The sequence below is a fragment of the Rattus norvegicus genome, chromosome 5 (assembly GCF_021556685.1).
Source record: "Rattus norvegicus strain SHRSP/BbbUtx chromosome 5, alternate assembly SHRSP_T2T, whole genome shotgun sequence".
In the NCBI taxonomy this organism is placed as follows: domain Eukaryota; kingdom Metazoa; phylum Chordata; class Mammalia; order Rodentia; family Muridae; genus Rattus; species Rattus norvegicus.
The window spans coordinates 82,854,200-82,874,546 of NC_141538.1; the positions used below are offsets into that span (position 1 = coordinate 82,854,200).

The 20,347-nt window shown below is 42.6% G+C and overlaps 1 long non-coding RNA gene across 3 annotated transcripts in view; it reads right to left on the reverse strand.

Annotated features, from left to right (window-relative positions):
- Positions 1–1,649: 1,649 nt before the first annotated feature.
- The window catches only part of LOC134478996 (uncharacterized), a 61,156-nt gene continuing 42,458 nt past the window's right edge, over positions 1,650–20,347 (reverse strand). The window contains exons 1-3 of one of the 3 annotated variants that reach the window (XR_015620940.1): positions 5,297–6,062; positions 4,708–4,800; positions 1,656–2,246 (exon numbers count right to left, since the gene is read on the reverse strand). This is a non-coding gene — a long non-coding RNA (uncharacterized LOC134478996). Of the gene's footprint in view, positions 2,247–4,707; positions 4,801–5,296; positions 6,063–20,347 lie in introns of those variants that run through there. The other 2 variants (XR_015620939.1, XR_015620941.1) reach the window with 2 other exon arrangements.

Genomic DNA, 20,347 nt, shown 5'->3' on the forward strand with positions numbered 1-20,347 from the left:
ACTATTAAAGTGAATTCCATGGAAGGGTGACTTTTATGACCCCTGTTTATCTATGCTTGATTTAACAACCTACTAAGAAATGGATCTTTGAGATTCACCCAAGCCTTTGCCATTGAAGCTTAACATTTCTTTCGATGACAAAGCGCTGTGCCCTGGTACAGATGTTCCAATTTGTTTAACCTTAATCACTGAAGAGCATTTGAGTTATGTCTAGTAATTACGCATAAAACTGTTATGAATATTCATGTACATGTCTTTGTGCAAACTCATTTTAATTCTTTGACATCAGTGACCCAGAGCGGCACTGTTGGGTTGTACGGTGAGCACAGGTTCGTTGTCTAAAAAAAGTGCTGTAGTTGCTTCAGAGAATATTTTATTTTTATCAGCAAAATGTCTGAGATCCAATAGTCCTTTCAGAATTTGGTATTACCACTTGTATTTATTTTAGCCATTTTTTCTTTTTTCTTTTTTTTTCTCGGAGCTGGGGACCGAACCCAGGGCCTTGTGCTTGCTAGGCAAGCGCTCTACCACTGAGCTAAATCCCCAACCCCCATTTTTTTCTATTTGTGTGTGTGTGTGTGTGTGTGTACACAAGTGTCACAGTATGCATGCTGGTGGATATGTATGTGATATATATATATATATATATATATATATGTGTGTGTGTGTATATATATATATATAATGTTTGTGTATACACATGTGCCACAGTATATGTATGCATATGGTGTGTGTACAAACAAGTACCACAATATGTGCATGTGTGTATATGATATATGTATGCATAGATCAGCGGAAAAACTTGGATATCAGTCCTTGCTTTCAGATAGGGATAGCTTGTTTGTCTAGGTCAGCCTAACTGGCCTGAGAACATCTGGGGATTCTCCTTCCTCTGCCTCCTATTTCCCTGTAGACGTTCCAGGATTACAGATGTGCACCACCACACCTGACTGTATGTGAGTTCTGGGAATTTGGAGCCCCCATGTTTAGGCTGCACACTTTACTCACTGAGCCATGTCCCTAGCTCTGCTTTATCCATTGTTTTTCTGATTTGAGATAAGGTTTCTCTGTGTAGTCCTGGAAATTTGGAACTCACTCTGTAGACTGGGATAACCTTGTACTCACAGACATTTGTTTGCCTCTGCCTCCCAAGTACTGGGACTAAAAGTTTGTACCTCCATGCCTAGCATGTTCTAGCTATTCTGATAGATGGGAAGTAGTAACCCATCATGATTTAGTGAGTGATGATGAGAATGTCCTTTTCTGTGTTTGCCTGCTCTGGTAAAAATTCTCTTCAGTGACATAAATATTTATTTCGGGGGCTTAAGTGTTTCTTCTTTTCTGCATTCTCAGAGGATTCAAAAGCACATGGCAGTCCACTTGTTAATAAAGAAGGAACTAATGTGCTCATTAATGAAACAGCAGAAGGTAGGTAAAAATCCCCCACTTTCACAAAGCTCACGAAGCAGTCCCCTGTTGTCTATAGGGAATATGTTTGCATACCTCTGCCAGATGCCTGAAACTACAAACAACCAAATCCTAAGAAGGCCCTCCTCCACCTACAATGTAGCTCATGATAGGGTGAAACCCAGAGAAATCTATTGAAGGCAAAGATATTGTAAGTTGAAATCAGATTTAACAACATTTCACCTCTTAAATTTCACAGCTTAGTACCATAGGGCACAACAGAGTTTTTATTGAGTGGCTGACAATGACTGGGGTTTATTGCCATCCCCCCAAATCCCCGGAGAGTGTCTGTCACAGACTGCTAGGTAGGAAAAGTTAAAAACTACGTTTTGCTTTTATACCATCGCAAAGGGGAAAATTGCAAGTCAAACTACAGGCACTGGGGGCCGTTGACGAGTACAATATTTTTCCTTTCCATATGTACCTGTGATAAATCTTAATTTATAAACTGAGGACACTAGGCAAATCACTGCAATAACTGACTATAAAATAGAACAACTGTAATAATCCACTGTAATAAAAATCGCCAGCATCACAACGGTCACACTTTGAAACCTCTCTCAAACAGAACGCTGGTTACTTTATTGCAAGCATGATGACAGTGTGGCAGGTGATCTGGTAATCGAGATGCCTGCTCACTGATTCACGGTAGCATATCACGGAGAGCATGAACACTGGAGCCGAGGGGCTGCTTGTCTTGCATAGGACGGGGTAAGACACAGCAAGATTTCACGTGTCTCTGAATGGTCAGCAGTTCAGAATGCAGGGTTCGTTCGTTGCTGGAAAGAACACAGGGAATGCTTATCAGCAGTTTAGAAAATAAAGTAGACAGGTGGGGAGGGAGTGATTTTAATGTGAAAGATAGTGATTAGAAAGACCACCACTTTGTGCCTAGCCCTGGAGAGGCTTGATGTGCCTGGATGGGTGGGTGAGATCTGGTCGGGGGACATCTGCTTAGAGGAGAAAGGGAGGAGGGATGGAGGGTAGGATTGTGAGAGGAGGTGACCAGGAAGGGGGCAGTAAGCATGTAAAGTGAATAAATAGGAAGGAAGGGAGGAAGGAAGGGAGAAAGGAAGGAAGGAAAGAAGGAAGGAAGGAAGGAAGGAAGGAAGGAAGAAAGCATCACTGAAAGGAGACCAAGAAGTGGAGAGCAGAGGAATTGAGGAGAGCAAGAGCAAGCACAGAGAAAATACAATGTCATGTCTGTGATAAAATGTCCTCAGGAAACTTGTTAGTACACCAACTAAAAAACGTTAATTAGAAAAGAAAAGAATAAGCCTCCTTCAGAGGAGATTCAGGAGCAATAACCCATAGGAGACAGGAAGGCTGTGGGTGGCTTGGTGAAGAGAGTTTCTGGTTGTAGAGAAGGCATGGGTATGTAGTCAACAAGGATAAAATCAAGGCACCTAGGTGAAGTGGGGGTAAGAACAAGGTGACCGGGTTGGGTAGCAACAGAGGCCACTCGGAAAGGGTAAGATTTACTTTCTCTAGTGAGATATGTGTCTTTGAAGGCATAGGGTACAGAAGTCATCAGGTTTTGATGTTATTATGAGAAGACCTTGCCAGGCTACTGTTTTGAAAACAGCCAAAGGGAAGGGACAGGCAGGGAGGCAAGCTGGGACATTTTTTCTGATCATCTGTGAGAAGCACGATGGCATTTCAGGTAAGTGTCAAAAGCAGGAAGGTCTCAGGAAAGAGTGAACTTAGGATATATTTTAGAGAAGAGTGTCTTTTCTTACAAAGCTGGGCAGAGGAAAATGTTTCAGTGCAGGGTTCCCTTTTCCTGTAAACCACTTTGAATGCCAAGCTGCCCCCCGCCCCCACAACTGGGACACATCCAAAGCATTTTCTTAGTGATTCAGCTATACTGAGAATAAGGATGGCATATCACATAACTAGGGGTGCTATTGGTGGTAGTGTCTCCCAGTGGAGGTGCTGGTGGTGGGTGTTCGCTGGATCTGTAGATGGAAGGCACCAAAAGGCACATTTCAGCTCAAATTTAAGCCCATGCCAATTTCATTTAGAAATACACCACGCTGCTCTTTCGAAGGCAAGACTTTGAGAGGAAATTCAATGACTGCAGGAGTGATCCAAATCATTTCTACTCTCCAGGTTCCATTTTTCCCAGCATGTGGGATTGGGATGTGAAATCTGTGCCTGTGAAGGATGTTTCTGCATAATGTCCAGGGTTTCTGGGACTCCCCCTGCCCTTCCTTTGCTCAGCCTTTGGTTTTCCCACCATCTTTGCATAGCTCTTTAGCACCCTAGTTTGGGAGTAGCTCTTTCCACAGAGTGTACTATAGAAAGTTCCCCATGGTGCACCACAGACAATAAGACTGGGCCATTGGGAGGTGTCAGCAGATGTCTTCCCTGTTGCTTCTTGACTGGGAGAAGTATTTGTTTTTAATTTAAAGCATTTTGGTTTTTTGAGATTATCATATAATCATTTTCCCTCCCCTTTCATGCCTCCAAAGCCTTCCACATACTCTTCCTTGTTCCGTTTTCAAGTTCATGACCTCTTTTTCATTAATTACTATTACTTATATTCCCATGTATCTGTCCATAAATATGTAAGTACAACCTGCTCAGTCTGTAGATCGTTACTGGTATGGGTGTTTTCAGGGCTGGACATTTGGTATTGGGTAACCAGTTGTTGTGTTCTTCCCTGGGGAAGATTATTTCTCCCACTCTCAGCATCCTCAGATACTTATAGTACTTTGTGTAAGGTCAAAGCTTCCTGGACTTTCCCACATCTGTATTGGCATGCTTACTGTGGTCCTTCTTCTGCTCATGAATCCACCCTGGCAGTCCTGTGAAGATTCCAAACTCGCTCTTCTGAGTGTGCCAAGCCCATTGTTCAATTAGGGACGTCTTATCACACAGCTTTGTCATGACCTGTTTGTATAGCAATCTTGCCCACTGGCATGTAAACATCTCACAGAAAACAGATAGGAGTTTGTAATTGATAAATGTTTCATATTCAGGATGTAGCTGCTAGGTAAATGTTTGAGGGAACACTACATGTGGCCAGGGCCCAGTGGGTACACATCCGTGTTGAGACAGGCTATCACAGGTTGAAGGATTCAGGCCAGTTCAAACAGGAGGAGTGGTTTGGTTAGGGTTTTCTGATAGATTCCATGGATGCAGTAAGGAGAATAAGGATGGAACCGAGGGCCATTTTAGTGGTGACATGGGAATATTCAAAGTAAATAATACCCACAAGAGCATGCTTGACCATACCTGGCTCTGGCTGCAGACAGTCACTATTACCACCCTTGTGGTTATTAGTTACGGGGAAGCCTAGACAATACCAGTGACTTGATGTTGGTTGGCCTAGGAAAGAGGGAAAACGAGAAGAAATGCCTCAGCATCGTTGTCCATATTCTGGATGGTTCCCAGAATCATGTGTATGAGCACATCTATGCACTCGGGTGTGCGCAAGTCCATTTGTGTGAACGGAGGCCAAAGGCAACCTCGAGTGTCATCCCCCAGGTGCTGTTCCCCACCTTGATTATTGGACAGTGTCTCAGTGATCTGGGGCTTGCCAACTAGCCTAGACTAGCTGGTCATGGAGCTCCAGGGGTCTTCTTTACCTCTCCCTATAGCTTCTGAGGGATTGAACTCAGGAGGTCCTCTTGGTCTTAAGGCAAACATTTCCCCAACTGAGATATTTTCCCTAATCCCAAGAATTTGTATCTGTATGGTCATTCTTGATTCCTACACAACCTTGGCAGGTAGGCACAGTCACTCTAATTTTGAAGAGCAGGAAACAGCCAGAAAAGTGAGGCTGCTTACTCAGAATCCCCAAAGTGAGTGGCAGAGTACTAACCAGCTCAGCTGACCCAGGCTCCCAAGACTGCTCGGTTCTTTCTGGAGGTTGTGGCCAGCAGAGGTCAGAGTACTTAGAGAAACAAGGCAGGGCTCCAGGCAGGGAAGGGTGTGGGGGATGAGCAGGAGATGAGGCAGCAGAGGAGAGTGGGTGGCTCCTCTGGTGAGGGCAGATGTAGCATTGTGTTTATGAACAGTTTGTCTAGTCAGTGTTCAGACTTCATAACCATGACAGCAGCCAAGGGGCACACGTTTATCACGGCCTTCCTATGGAATGCTTCTGTAACGGGGCGTGAAGCTGAGGCTCTGTGGAAGGAAGTGTTAGAAGACATGCCAAATTCAACGGTTTTGGAAGTTAGAGTGACAAGGTGGCGAGGTGGTATGCAAGCAATGAGCAGTTGGGGCTGCGGATGAGTAACTGTTAGGGAATAGCTCCACTATCAGAGGAAAAGGAAGTGATTCAAGGCAGGCTAAGCAGACTGCCTAATCAGAAACCTCAGAACAAGTCAGTTAGCTTAAGACTGGCAGAGCCAAAGGACTGGTTCTCCCCGAGCTGGTTTTCCTAAAAGTACACAAGCTGCAGCACATTGCTGGAGGCAGTGCATGTGAGGGGGAGGGAGGGGGATGTGGGGGAAGGGAGAAGAAAGAACCAAAGACAAGAAATTCAAGAACTGGGATAACAAGCCAGAGATTCAGGGACAAGTGGAAACCAGGGCAAGCTCTCAGAGACTGAGAGACAGGAGCAGAGAGCAACAGGACACAGGACAGAGTGATGCGCGTAACTATGTAGTCACGGTAACTAGAGAACTCAGTAAGAACTCTTGAGGGATGACACATGGGCTTCCTTAGCAGCATGGGTTTGTGGCTTACGCTGCTGCACCGTCTTACACATCTAGGCTTTTGCCTCCTCTTAGTCGTTTGTGTTACTAGGGCAAAATACTTGGTCTGAGTAGTTTGTAAGTGCATTGCTCATTGTTGTAGATGTTGGTTTTGTCAAGACCAAAGAAAGGAGCAGATTTGATCCCTAGTAAGGGTTCACTCCCTCTTTCAAAGATGCAATCATGCTGCATCCTCCAAAAGCAGAGGGGGAGAAACAGCCTTAACACTTACAAAAGGGAATCCTTTCTAAGGGTACCAATCCCATCCACAAGGGCAGAGATTTGGGCGGCCTCTTCATATTAATGTGTCTAAGATGGCATTTTTTTCCTGTGCTAATTTTCTGAGGGAGGACTTAGGCCACTCCATGGTGCAGATTCCTCTGGGTCAAAGGCCACTGACATGAGACCCTGTGCATACTCATCCTCAGAGCCCCTTCCCTTGGGCTGAGCTGCATCTCTGTGCCTGCATCAGTCTGTGAGGAGAAATGCAGCACTCTGAGGATAGGGCTGTCACACACTCAACACACACAGTCTGTTTAATGTGGGAGAAAATAAAGGGCAGGGGTTTGTCTGCTGATTGCTGCAGTAGACAACCTCCCAATGTGTCCTAAACGATAAAAGTTTGATTTTCATATCATGTTGGGAATGCTTGTTTTTCTGATCAGTAGATTTCTATTATGGACCTCAGAGGCCTGGCCATAAAGTGATTGTTCTCATTGATTTTGATATTAGAAAACACATTAAAGCAGTCGTGCATTGCTTTTACTGATATTCTCTGGTGCATCTCACTAGGTGATTCTCCACTCCCTCCTCTTCCTGTACAGCTTCTTTTTAGGAAAAATTTATTCTCTCTCTCTCCCTATCCTTCTCCCTCTCTCTTTTCCTCTCCCACTTCCTCCCTCCCTCCCTCCCTCCATCCCTCCCTCCCTCCCTCCCTCCCTCCCTCCCTCCCCTCTCCTTCCCCTCTCCTCTCTCTCTCTCTCTCTCTCTCTTTCTCTCTCTCTCTCTCTCTCTTTTTGATAGTCTATCAAAGAATCTGGAGCTCACTGATTGGCTAGAGTGGCTGCCAGTGAACTCCAGGGGTCAACGTGTCACTCTTCCTCCAGGGCTGGGGTTGCAGACATACACACCGCACCCAGCTTTATGTAGGCTCTGGGGTGCTAACACAGGTCCTCATTTGGTACAGCAGGCACTTCTCTTACTGAGCCACCCGCCTAGCCACACTGCTTCTAAAACTGTTGGTTGCAGGGCCACACAGAATCAGGCCACTGAACTTGGTGGGCCATGACAGATTTTCTAACAACACTGCAAGCTTGGTTCTGAATAAATATGCACTTTGCCATGTGCTAGCCATCACTATGAACAACTCCGGTGAACCCTGCCTGTAGCACCTCAGCTCAGAGCCCAGTCTACTGTATGTGATGAGTTACGTTGTCCTTTTTGTGCATTCACAAAAGCGTCTTGCTCTTATGGGAGCAGAATGGCTTAATTATAGAAAACAGACGTTATTAACTTCCTGCTGTCATTCTTTAGCTTGTGAGTTTCAGATTGGTAATCTTTGGGTTGTGTTGTATTAGAGTGTTTGATGTAAAAGACAATCACTGTTAAAGTTGCCAATGAGTTTCATAAAATAATAATTAAGTGAATTTTGCTTAGGATTCTGGCAGAATTTCAGGCATCTTCTGAAGTGACCACAGACATGCTTTTGTCATGCTGTCCTATCTATTTAGGCGAACTAATCTTCTCATCATTGACAGTTGTAAAGTCAAGATGTCAGTCAACTCTGAAAAGTGTTGGAGACGCATTCCGTCATGTAGTGTCGAGCATTTAGCTGAGATCTAATGACTTATGTAAAAATAAGCAAATCCTTCCATCTTGTCAGTATGCAAACTTTCCTTCACCTTTAATAAATGGTAAAATTATATGCATATCGAGAAATTGACTTTGCACAAATTATGTTGTTCTGTGAGTAAAGATTTGATTTATATACTTACACAAATACTTGGAGTTTTATGAACATTTTGCAGGCACTCAGTGCAGACACCGCTGTTGCAATAGCTGCTTGTTGTCAACCATGCTCAACCTTACCATATTCTCCTCTATTTCTACCATGGCAAGCCCTTGGGCTGTGCTGCCTTACAGCTGTTTGTAAACAAATTCCAAAGGCAGTAGACAACTGTCCTACTCTGAGTACCAGAGAAAAAAGATTTGTCTATAAGGGTTGCTTCCTTCACAGAATAATTCCAGGACTCAGGCGACTTGACACACTAAAATAGAACTGGCTATTAGTCCATTTACAGCAGAGGTTCTCAACCTGTGGGTCTCGACCCTTTTGGGAGTTACATAACCTTTTCACAGGGTTCGCCTAAGACCATTGGAAAATACAGATATTTACATTATGATTCATAATAGGAGCAAAATTACAGTTATGAAGTAGAAATAAAAATAATTTCATGGTAGCGGTTCACCACAACATGAAGACCTGTATTAAAGGGTCACAGCATTAGGAAGGCTGAGAGCCACCACTCTACAGAGAAACTCAAGGCTGAGGACTTCATCCTGAAGCACGTAGGTCCCAATATCTTTTCCATGGAAACCACTGAGCCATACACAAATATGTCCTAGGTTTTCATCTTACTGATAATCCTGAGTGGCTGGATGGCAAGACTGAGTACCAGGGCTCTGGGGGAGGGGCTCTCCAGCCTGGAGAGAGAGGGGAGTTGGAGGGTGTTTGCTGACAAGGTGGCCCATAGAGGAGACAAGGAGTCAGCAAGGGGAGGGAGTGAGGGAGTGAGTCAGGTGCGATGGTCAGGAGATGGGAGGGGGGGATCTCTGAGCTGACTTCCTAACAATCAGGCTGCATCTGTGGCTCCGAGTGGCATCCAGGCCATTTCTGCTGCTCTCACTCACTGTCAATCAGTTGCTTCTTTCCTTATACAAGTTTCACAGAACAAAGACAGAATGACAATTGTCCAAGTGGTACGGAAGATACGTGTGACTTTTCATTACATGTCCAGGGTTACAAGTCCAGACATAATTAGAAAATACAAGTATTAGAAAATACAAGCAGAACAGATTTCTTTCTTCTTATTATCAGCCTATAACTTCGATTTAAGGAATCTAGAGAATGGCTCCTCCAAAGTGAACACATTCATTGTATGACAGACTGCTTTCGAGCTGGCAATGGTTGCTGTTGGAAAGATTTTCTGACAAACAGAAAATATCTGAATCGGTCTTTTTATGAGTATACAAATGCTTAACTTCTTTTACTATATGTGTATATGTTTCATCATCTATGCTATACAGTAGCAAAAACTTCTTTTAGTAAACCTTTCTTATTTACTGAATTGTATTCCTTCAGGAGTGCACCCTGCATGACCCATTATCTTTAACCTACATCTTCGAGACTTCTAAGCCTATAATAAAAAGAGACCTTGAATCTGTAACCTAGTCTCCTGACCAGTCAGAGTTTGTCAATTATCTCTGTTTGCCCTGCATCAAGTATACTGTTTTGAGTTTGCTCAGGGGCAGACAGGCAAACAAGATCCCTGAAGTAATGATGTCATCTAGCTATGTGCTTATCTGTACGTAGTAATCTCCAGAGCATAAGGAGACTTCTAAACAGTGGCCAGATAAAGTTAATTTTAGGATTTTCCTAAAAAGACTCAGGAAGAGACATAAAACGAATCATAATTCAGAAAGTCCCCAACAGTGAAACACTCAGAGACCAATACCCAAAAGTTAAAGATAGAAGGACAGAGATTACAGCAATCTGCTCAGTTTTGCTGGGATTGTGCAGTGGACATGGCTGTGCCACCCTTGGTCTCCTGGGAAGACAGTGTGAGCATCATCAAATCCTTGAATCCCTTCAAGTTCAGACCAGCAGGACCAGCATGAAGATTGTCATTGCCGACTGTGGACAGGTCTGATACCTTTGACTTGCATATGGCTTACCCAGCAGCCCCTTTCTTCTGTCACTCAGGACAGAGTTTCCCACCCTGTCTGTTCTCAGTTTCCCATAATCTTTTTGTTCTCAATTTCCCTCCAAGTCTGCCTGCATTGCAGAGATGGGTGTCTGACTATTAACAAGTAAACAAGAGTGGTTAAAAGTCTTCTTAGGCCAAAAGGGGTCACGAGTGGAAACACTGAGGAGCTTTGTCTAACTGTAGTGCTCATATGTTTGTCTGTTGCTTTAATATTCTTTGAATGAGGAAAAGCCTTCTGGCCAGCACATGGTTGCCTTGGAAGAGAAGTGACCTTTTCCTTTTGTGAAAAGGAAAGTGCCACTTCAGGCTCAGACTTGAAGATTTAAAGAACTGAAACCACCAGGGTTTGGTACCTTCTGTTAGCTTTGTTTACTCTATACTCAGCTCCTTCTAGTTGCTATTGTAACAATCCAAAGACCCACTTCAGTTGGGGGAAGAAAGGACACTAGAAAACACCTTCTGTAAGGCCTTCAGGGGAAATCACTTCATGCAAATATCTGTGTCTCAGAAGGAAACTGCCCAAGGTCAATCTTTTGTCCATCCTGAGAAGGCAGTAAGCCTAGTGGGCGCTTTTGCTTTTGCTTTCCTGTTTCCAAATATGAAAAAGTCAAGATGTCAGGAGACCGGTCACCAACTTATTGCATGACTTCAAGCCATACCCCTTCACCAGTCTCCAGTAAAACTAGGGTTTTCATGTGGGCATAAAGGGAGTGGGCTGTTGTGGGGAAATGTGCTTCCTGGTGAGCTTGGCTGATTTTTGTGACACCAAGCCTGATATTTTAGAAACTGGTTGTTTCCTATAAGCATGGGTGTGCAGGCCCACACTGGATCTCGATGATAGCATCTTGGTTAGCAATTCAAAGCCTAAGACCTGGATTGCTGTTCCTAGCTGTGTGCCTTACCTCCTTCAGACATGTGACCTTCTGCTAACTGTTAATCTTTCCCTTAGCTTCCATGTATTCTCCTTGGCAGTGACAAGGTGACAATGATATGGCCACACACTGTGAAGGCCCAAACGCACCATGTTCATACAATGTACACCCAAGGTACAATGCATGCTTCTCAGCTCTTCCTTTAATGAGGTCAGCCTTAGCTGGTACAGACTGGGTGCCCTCACCCTGTTTATTGCTGACAGACCTCTTTCTCCTTGAATTAGTTCAGAGAATAATCACTCCCAAGGACTTTTTCAGAAAGGATGGTGAGTAGGTCATGGAAACATCCTCCCCACTGAGTCTCCAGATAACTGTCCCTCAGTCTATAGCATCCCAGTCTTCTTCATCCCGCCAGATAACTGTCCCTCAGTCTATAGCATCCCAGTCTTCTTCATCCCGCCAGATAACTGTCCCTCAGTCTATAGCATCCCAGTCTTCTTCATCCCGCCAGATAACTGTCTCTCAGTCTATAGCATCCCAGTCTTCTTCATCTCGCCAGATAACTGTCTGTCCGTCTACAGCAACCTAGTCCTCTTTATATTGTCTCTTTCTGAGATATGTATGGCTCTTTTCCTTTTCTGGTTTTCCATATTCCCTTCTGCAAAACTAGTAAGCGAGATGAGAACGTCTCCAATGTAATTGACTTCTAACTCATCCTAGGCTGGATGATCTGAACTCAGTTAAAGCAGGGTTTCTTAGTCTGTTATTGATTTTGTATTTGCCTATGTATGTGTATATGCATATGTGCATATGTGCATACACCCACGCATGCATAGAAGCTAAGGGTAAAACTTGCATGTTGTTCTGCAGAACACAGTCCATTTTGATTATTTGAGACAGGATCTCTGACTTTTACTTGGAACCTTTTCCAGTTCAGCTAGGCTGTCTGGCCATGAAGTGCCAGGGATCAGCCTATCTCTATATCTCCAGAGCTGAGATTTCAAGTGTGTATTACATTACCTGGCAGTTTTCTTATATGAGTTCTGGGGATCCAACTCAGTACCTCAGACTTGTGTAGCAAGGCACTCCCATTGGCTTTTCAGAACAGGCAATTTTCTGTTGCCCTGTGTATAGAGACTATCTAGCAGCATCCATTGTCTCTTCCCCTTAGACACTAGGAACATCCCTTTCTCAGGTTGTGACAATCAACCTGAGACAATCAAGTGCTTCCAGACATTGCCACCAGTTCCCTAAAGAACATCACTGACTTGGATGAGAAACATGCCTTAGGTGCACTAAACACCGACACTTCATGCCACCACTGTGTAAGAGTTTCACGTGCTCTCATCTTAGTCCGTCCTAATGCAACCTTCTGAAGTGAGCATGTTACCTTCATTTTGCACAAGAAGGCAATGAGCTGCTAATAAAACATTAACTTGGGATATAAACCTGAGTGTTCACCACTTCCAAACCTGGTTGCTGCACTCCTTTGAATGTCATAGAGGAGTAATCTTTTGCAGATGAAACTTATTTACTAAAAGAATCCCTGGAGCTGGGGCCAGACAGAGCTAATTCAAAAGCCCATGAGACCATGTCCAACTTCAGAATGATCTATATCGGGGGGTGAGGGTACTGGTCATGCAGGTGCTTTGCCTCTGACCAGGTCTTGATCTCTTGTTCTTAGAACAAAGCTCGGCTTCCTAACTAGCACACAAATCTCTTTTCATCAGCCTTCAATCTTTCTGCACCGTTACATCTGTCTTCTCCCTTTTCTTCGTTAGCATCAGGGGTTGACTCATGAATTCCCCGAAGGCGCTATGCTCATGATTCTCTTTGGTCATCCGAATTTGCCTTTGCCTCATGTGGAACACCTCTCTGCTACCCTGGGGCTGGCCTAGGTTAGTAGTACTTTTCCCTTGGGGACACTATCTGATCCCTAAGCTTGTGTATAGTATTCCTTTGGGGTTACCCCACAAACTGCTCTGAGTTTTCTGTTGGCCAGTCTGTCCCCCTCACCATACTTCGGTGTTTTAAACACATTTACTATTCCTTTTTAAAATCTGTAATCTCAGGTCAGGTAAAGGTGCTTGCTCAAGTTTGTTAATGTTGTCCTCTGGCCTTCATGTCTCCACAATACAAAATACACACAACAAATAAGATATATAAAAATAAATAGATAATCCCTCGTGTTCAACACTGGCATTGTTACAACAAATATTTGCCACATGGATGAGTGGCAGCTGATGTTGTAGGTGTTGGATGGTTTGAGAGGTACTGTAGGAAGAGTGGTGTGAAAAAGTAAGCAACTTTTTTTTTCAGCTTATCAGAATCTGATAAGTGAATGATCAATTTGAAGCCTGGAATGGCCCAGGTTTCCCTCTTCTTACCTCAAAATCTTCAGTAACTTACCTGGAAGGTGATCCTATTCAGTAGAAATGTGACTCAGATAACTACCTTTGACACTAAGTTAGATAAGAAACTGATTTGGTTACATGGAAAGGAGTCAGTGTTCTCTCTGTGGCCTAAATATTAGCCAGGAGGGCTGAAGAACCAGGGGCTACATGACCCATGAACACTGCTTACTTTAGCCTTTAGCTCGACAAATCTACTTGATGAGATAACTTGAAGAACAGGTATTTGCGATACTTTAGAGCAAGCTTTCACAATGTTGGTAGCATGGCATTTGGTGTCATTGTGAGAGCTAGTCTATGTATGGGTAGCAGCCTCTACAGTTTCTACCTGTTAGCCACCAACAGTACCCTCTATGCTCTTATAATAACCACCATGGATATGTTCATAAATATCCTGATGCCCCAATTGAGAGCCTCTGTCTTCGAGGTGTTAGAAGTGGGGTCCATCTGATGGAGTTGTAGGAGCACTAGAGAAAATCTGAGCTGCCATTCACTGAAGAATTTTTATAAGTTCTATCTGAAGTTGGCTTTGGGAAAAAGCTTGTCACCCCCTCTGTGCTTTCCTGTGGAGTGTAGGTTTCTTTTTCTAATGAAGAGAACACTGCAAGTCCAGAACTTAGTGGATTTTTCTAAGTTCAGCTTTGATCTTAGGAGTCATCTGGAGGATGGGAAATCCTGGACCTTGGATAGGGACCAGTTATTTAGCATCCACAGTTGTGTGATAAGGGATAGAGCTGAGGCTCTTGCTTACGTGGCATAGTTTCTCTCTAGAGACTGACATTTCTCTTTTCCGTGGGCTTATTAAGAGTTTCTTGGAAGGACTCTATCTCATTGAATTTCTTATTAGTTGCCCTCTTTCCCACCACCTAAGACTATTAGACTTGAAGAATGAGTCAAGCCCTTTGTTACACTGGGGAAACTGAAGCTTAGAAAAATGAAGAGATTTGGCTAAGGCCGTATAGTCTGTGGGCCCCTGTTAACTTGCTTCTGGGATTCTATCTCCTGTGAGGGCAGTCCATCCCACATCTACTGAAGCAGAGGCTGGACCCTGTTGTAGATGTCTGCCAGTGTTCCTCTTATTTCATGGAAGCTTACTCCAGTTACACATCCTGCCCCCTGCTTTCTGTTTGCTGATGTATAGCCATGCAATTCCCACACCTGGGGCTCAGAGAACATTGTAGAAGAAGGAAAAGAAAGATGGTAAGAGCCAGGCCATCTGGAAGTTTGCTATGAGATTTTGTCTCCTAGATATGCCAGAAGTTACCCCATAAAGTCTAACCCAACCATGAGCTGACCAAGGAGGCCAACAATGAACATGCTAGCATAGAAAAGAGAACGCTCACCTGACTGAGAGAATTAGTCAACTTGGGAATGCTGAAAACAGGAGAAATAATCTTCAACAAAGTCATATAAGATTGTGAGGCCATAGGTTTGAAAAAGAGTAAGCAGGGATATATGAGAGAATTTGGGTGGAGGGGGAAATAGTGTAATTATATTGTAATGTCAAAAATAAAAAATATTTTAAAAAGAAATTATATGTTAATGTTACTTTTCAATTGACACTTTGGTTGTTGACTGAAAGTTTAACTCAATGAAATAAAACAGATGGGAAAAATCTGAAGGATTGCGCCAGGTCTAAAATGATTTGTGGAGAAATTAGATCCTTTTTGGAAAGCCCCCTGGGTCTGGAGGACATGAAGCCCTCTATCATGTAAAGTGGGGCATGGGTTGTTTTCCATCATGTGACTTAGAGGAATGAAACTGCGGTTTGGAGTCAGGTTCAGCTCCTAGCTCCTCCACATCCTCACCACTGAGAGACACCATTTTTTAATGCTCCCTCTGGGCTAATCTTGTTATCTAGATTCTCCATCTTATAATTCCAGCAAGTAGAGGAGTCATTAGAAGAGAAAACTGCATTACAGAGAGTTTAAAACACAAGGGGACAGTTAAGGAACAGAATTGGAAATCAAAGAGTCAGGGTGGACTCCAAGTCACCTGACACCAGACTGTAGATATCTAAATTGAGATTTTTATTAAATATTTTGTTGCAACGTAACACCTCTAAACTTCAGTTTCTTAGTCTACTGAGTCGGGGTGATGATACCTCCTTGGAAGAATCCCTATGGCGATAAATAATAATAATTCTTTAAAATATTTTTAATAATTAATTTTATGTATATGGGTGTTTTAGCTACATATATGTCTGTGTATCACATGTCTGTCTGGAGCCCATGGAAACCAGAAGAGGACATCGGATCCTCTAGAACTAGTATTACAGATTGTGCTAAGAATTGAGCCCTGGTCCTCTGAAAGAGCAGCCAGCACTCTTAACCACTAAGCCATGTCATTATCGCCAAGGCTAAAGATAATTCTTGGATAGTATTTGGCACCCTTGAGAGTCTAGCATGTTCTCAGTTTTTCTTCCTTCAACATAGTAAGTTTAATATAAACTGTGATTTTTTTTAAATGCAATATTGGTTTAGGCAAACTAATGAGTGGATATATAGATGTGATTGTATTGAATTTAGCATAAAACTAAGCCATGTTTGTATTTTCTTCATTTGCCCTGAGGAAATGGAGGCTCGCGCGCGCGTGCGCGCGCACAAACACACACACACACACACACACACACACACAGAGAGAGAGAGAGAGAGAGAGAGAGAGAGAGAGAGAGAGAGAGAGAGAGAGAGAGAGAGAGAGAGAGAGAGAGAGAGAGAGAGATCATTGATCTGCTCAAATTCACATATCAAAGACTTGGCTGAGCTAGAATTTGGTTTCATAATCGTTGAATTCCACAGTGGCCACTATTCTCAAGACTATATTCTAGCCTCATTTGAGTTCTAGAATTGTTCAACTGATTCAAGCCATTCTATGGACATGCTTTGAACCCTTCCAAATAAAAATAAGCTGAATGTTTATCTGAATTAGATCTCTTGTTTTAGAAGCTGCTTCTTTGAGGACCATCTGCTTTCTGTCAAACTTTGAGGACTCTAAAATCAATTCTTGTTCTAGTTTAGGTCTCCATCCATCCCTCTATTATCATGTCCCAGTACCACTTTAGTACCTCAGACTAACCTTCAGTAAAAATGGGGTGAAATGTTTTTAAAGCTCTTCCTGTTGTGGTCCCAGAGCACACAGCTAACCCCATTTCCCCTATGCCCTCCCTTCTATGAGTCCCCCGTGATTTATAACCTCCCCACCTCTCAGATTCCTTTCTTTAACCCACCAGGCTCCCCTGTTTGGCATTTTTAAAATTCATTTAGACCGGCCTTCACTTGATACAAATACTTTTCCTTTCCAAGTCTGTGTCTATACATGTGGGGACTCTGTGGCATCAACAGTCACATTTTACAGGTCAAAAATGTCTAAGACCAGAAGTCAGTTTTCTCTTCATATCTGTACCAGTCCAACATGTGCCCCTAACAGCATGTGCTGTTGGCTGCCTAAGGAAAAATCAGGGAACTCCATGTAACATAAAAGTAGGTACTTTGGAGATCCAGACTAAATATGCCTCCCAGTATTAACAAACTTTGTGATCTTGGATAAATTATAACGAACCATTGTGAGCCTCAGTTACTGGTGAATTGTGAAGAGCTCTGCGACTTTGAAGGTGTATGGTAGTCTGTTCCACAAAAGCACCATGAGGTCCAGGCAGAGGCTCTCTGCACACTGCTCCTCTTTGATTTGCACACAGTCTTACTGCATTTCATGAAGTCACTGAACACTTTTACCTCGCCTGTGATTCTGACACTTGAGCGTTTGAAAAACAGAGGCTTCAGAACAGACCCAAAGGCCGAAATTCCAGAGCACTTTTTGTAGACATGATTGGCAAGTTACCATTTTGTGAATGAACAGAATGGACAACTTTGGGAGGAAGAAGACTTTGTTGTTCTTCAAGGGGAAACACGTGGGAATCAGCTTGTGATTGTCTGAATCTCAGTGGACTCTCAATCATCACTTGGCTCAGAGACAGGTGAGATCCAGTGCCTGACACATACAATCTAGAAAAATGAACTCATGTTTAGCCTAGCAGAGTACATAAGTCCCATTTGAGCTGACACTTACCCAATCGTAAAAAGAGAAACTAAGGCTTAGGATGGGAAAAACATCTAGTTTCCTAATGGCCAACAGTAGCATTTTAGTTTCTTTTTCATACAAGGCAATCTATAACCTGGTACCTATATAGTTCCTGGTTGACCAAGATGGACTCAGTGTGGCATATCAGAACTGAATTCAGCTCGATTCTCTTGTGGTTTCATGACTTTCAGGGCTGAGCAAATTTGAGGGTGAAAGAGGAAGAAGGTGCGAGGTCAGTAAGCAGACATAGTAATTGTTTTAGTCATTTTTTTTGCATTGTTATGACAAAAATCAATAGTAACTTAAGAAGATGTTCATTTTGGCTTATGAGAAGGCACAGCACCTCTTGGCAGACTAGGAATTAGAAAACAGGGAATAGTAGGCATCTGTTCTTTTTTAAAAAAAAATTCAGTCAGGTAGCACAGTTTATGAGATGCTGCTGTCTCCATTAAGGGTATTAAAGTACCCTCCCAGACATTCTGAAACTCATTTAGGTCAACTGTGAAGACAGCCATCGATGTCTTTCTCTCTGGATTATTGCTTCATCTAAAATGTGATATGAGTTAGGGTGAGCAGCTCTCAAGATGGTTGAAAACCAGAAAGGATATGATAATATTTTTATCAGTCTTCTTGAAGTTATTTGTTTCTGGATAATAGTGGACTATCAACTTGTAAGACCCTGTTACTGAATATACCACGTACAAAAAGTATAGAACACAGAGAAACCTAGCTGGTATTCAGTTGGAAACCCCATCCTTCATGACTAGTAGTGTCTATAGTGCTGGAAGGTACTATGAAGGATACCAAAGGTGAAAAGAAATCATCAGTCTCACCCAGCCGTGACTCCTGCAAGCTACCGTAATAACACTCCTGGTAAAATATGGTCAACCATGCAGTAGTGTCATGGATATTACAGATGTAACCAACCATTTAAAAATTGAATTTAAAACCTCCTTCCTGAGATGGAACATATCCAGAGCACTGGAAGGTCAGCTTTTCATTAGGGTGAATACAGACATTGCTGGGTGGCTGCTAACTGATGGGTTACAGATGTGTGTAGTGGCGAAGATGGAGAAAGTTTTGGGAACTCTTTCCTGAGACTAGTGATGTGTGCCTCTGTGGGGTGGTAAATCATACTGGGAGCAGTATCTGGATATCACTGGTGTCTAGGGAGAGGCTATGAGAGAGCTGCTGGGACAGTAGTGCTACTCTGGATGGGCATTTTGGAAAGATTGAAACTTGAAAATTTGGGCCAAAATTTGTCACAAAACATGAGAAGAAAAAAAAAGACAGATGATAAAGACTATAGGGGCTGAGAACTTGTGAGGTTGTCCTGTCTTTTAAAAATGAGTTTATAGGAACTAGCTAACCCTTGACTTCTTAGAATTATATAACAGTGAATAAGATGTTATAATAAAAACCAAGCACTGCATCTGTCTTCCTGGGAGACGGAAATGGGTATAAATCCATTTTCTATGTATAAAATTGGCAAATAGGGTTAATTTGTTTTTATTAGTTATTATTTTCATGCCTTTTAACTCTTGTTCTTTCTCTTGTCCAGTTGCTCTGGATAAGAATATTCATAACATGTTGAATAAAAATGGTTATGGAGGACATTTTTGTTATGTTTTGCATCTTAGATGGGCAAATTAGACATCACTCTGATGTAAATTGTGAACTTGTTACATGGACTCTTATTCACAAATAGATTCAAAATAAAATATTTAGGAATAAATATATCAAAATCAGAGGAATATTTCAATAATGAGAATTATAAAACAGATGAAAGAAATTAAAGAGGGACACACACATTTAGAAGCCTTCCATATTCATGGACAAGAAGAACCAACATTGTTACTACACCATATATGTCCATGGCAGCTTATTAGATTTAATACAATTGTCATCCAAATGCTGATTGTTCTGTAGTTTTTTTGTAAACAACTCTAAACTTTCTATGAAAGCACAGAAGTCCCTGTATAGTCACAACAATCTTAGGTAAAAGGAACAAAGTTAGAGGTAGCATATTATCTTACAACATCCTGCAAATCTATAGTAATTGAATGCCATGGGGTTGTCATAAAAATAGAAACATAAATTAATGCAACAAAATAGATTGCCCAGAGATAATATCACATTTACAGTCATCTAATTTCCAGAAAAGCACACACACACACACACACACACACACACACACACACACACAAAACCATGGAATAAAGACAACCTCTCAATAAATTGTGCTTATGTAGGAAGGGGATATATGTATGAAGGGCATAGAAATTTGACCTTTATTTCTCATCCAATAGAAAAGCAAAGAGCAATAGGAACAATTCAAAGGATCAAGGTTGGTCCAAGAGCAGAGTGTATTTATAGCTAATTGATCGTTCTCCTCCCAAGGCTCATGAATAATTGTGAAAGAGGGGGCAGAAAGAGTCTAAGAGGGGTGGATGACTTCATGGAAATAGTGTTTTCCAGATGTAGCAGGGCAGCTACCTATGTGAACTCACAGAAGTTATGACATCATGTATACGACCTTTGAAAGCTGAAGACAGAGAAAATCCCAGCATGGCACGAGGAAGTGAGCACAAATTTCCACATCTGGTAGAGGATCTATTAGCAATTGATAGCTTCTTAAAGATGGAGAGACAGTCTTGTTTAAGGGTGAAGCTCCTGGTAAGTTGACCATACTTCAGTGGAAGGGTAAACATACAAGTCTATATGGCCAGTACACATTGGCCTTGATGGGAGCAGGGGAGGACTCAAAAGTTGGGTCAGCAGGGATGGGTGTGTGTGGATCTGGGAGGAGTTGGGAAGAAGCAGATATG